Consider the following 2,099-nt stretch of genomic DNA (forward strand, 5'->3'; position numbering starts at 1 on the left):
GTGTGTGTGTGTGTGTGTGTGTGTGTGTGTGTGTGTGTGTGTGTGTGTGTGTGCGTGTGTGTTAAGTGTGCCTGTTCATGAGTTTATTAATGTAGGTATATACTATACGTATTTGTGTGTATGTATGTATGTATGTATGTGTGTGTGTGTACATATGGATGGACGTAAGCGCGTGTATATAAGAATGTATGGATGTATATGTTTGAAAGTATGAATGCATTTGTGCATGTAGATATGAATGTATGTAAGTATGAATGTGTGTGGGTATATACATTTAGATAGATAGATAGATAGATAGATAGGTAGATAGATAGATAGATAGAAAGATAGATAGATAGATAGATAGATAGATAGATAGATAGATAGATAGATAGATAGATAGATAGATAGATAAACAGAAAGTCAGATAAACATAGATAGATAGACAGAAAAACAGACAGGCAGACAGATTAGATGGGTAGATAGGTAGGTAGGTAGGTAGGTATGCATATCTGTATGCATGTATGCGCATTTATATGTATATGCGTATGTATTATAAATGGATGTATATATGTATTAAATTTCACCTCATGGATTTCGAGGAAGGGGTAAGCAAATGGGCGACAGAATGAGGAATAACGGTTTAAGACAAAAAAAAAATTGATGTGCAAGTATGTCTGTGTGTACAAGTGTCTGTGTATGAACCTCTGCGTGTACTTAAAAAGTGTTTATTATAAGATCAGCCGACAAGGTAGTTTAATCGCTTAGAAATAGCAGCCAACATGCCTCATATGAAACACTAACATTAGATAGTCCTAGATAAGGCGGCAAGCTGCCAGAAACGTTAGCACGCCGGGCGAAATGCTTAGCGGTATTTCGTCTGCCGTTACGTCCGAGTTCAAATTCCGCCGAGGTCGACTTTGCCTTTCATCATTTCGAGGTCGATTAAATAAGTACCAGTTACGCACTGGGGTCGACATAATCGACTTAATCCGTTTGTCTGTCCTTGTTTGTTCCCTCTGTGTGTAGCCCCTTCACGCCGGGTGAAATGCTTAGCGGTATTTCTGTATTTACGTTCTAAGTTCAAATTCCGCCGAGGTCGATTTTGCCTTTCATCCTTTCGGAGTCGAAAAATTAAGCACCAGTATTGGGGTCGATCTAATCGACTGGCCCCCTCCCACAAAATTTCGGACCTTGTGCCTAGAGTAGAAAAGATTAGGTAGTCCTAGATAAGGCGACGAGCTGGCAGAATCGTTAGCACGCCGAGGGAAGTGCTTCACGGTATTTCGTCTGTCCTTACGTTCTGAGTTCAAATTCTGTCGTGATCCACGCTTTGCCTTTCATCCTTTCGAGGCTGATAAAATAAGTACCAGTTGAATATTGAAGTCTATGTAAACGATTTTCTCTTTCTCGAACTTGCTGGCTTTGTGCCAAAAATTGACATAAAAAATAGTCCTAGATACATTAATTCCGAAATAAGTCTGAAGAGTCATAACTAGAATGTCTTTTAGTTTTGTTTTTTTCCCCTCGGTTAGAGCTGACCTGGAGTTGAATAACTGGTGATAGATGGAGTACTATTTTATATGTGCGTATATGTTTGTGTGTACAGACATACACACATATGTATGTATGCATGTGTGTGTGTGAGTCTGTGACACGCTTATAGACAAATTCAGAGATCATTCTTAGTCTGTTTACATGCGGGCAAAATCCGTCTACATACACACATACACACACACACATACACACATATATATAATATACTCATACACTTACACAGACACATGTACACATTTTGTATGTGCATTTCTGGAACAGTATCTGTGTATGTATAGTATGCAACATAAATATACACGCTCAATATAAATATGCAGATAAGCGGATAACTCTGTGAGTGTGTATGTGTAGAAGTAACGTAAAAAGTTTTTATGCATCCCTCAAAGGGACTCATACTCTATAATACCTACACCGTAGTCTCCATCCCAACATCGTTACTGTTGCCTATTCTGGTAATATGGCATCCTCCTCTCTTTCTCTCTCTCTCTCTCTCTCTCTCTCTCTCTGTTAATATATGTGTGTATTATATATATATATATATAAATGTGTGTATATATATATAT

This window comes from Octopus bimaculoides, chromosome 2, assembly GCF_001194135.2.
Source record: "Octopus bimaculoides isolate UCB-OBI-ISO-001 chromosome 2, ASM119413v2, whole genome shotgun sequence".
Classification (NCBI taxonomy): Eukaryota; Metazoa; Mollusca; class Cephalopoda; order Octopoda; family Octopodidae; genus Octopus; species Octopus bimaculoides.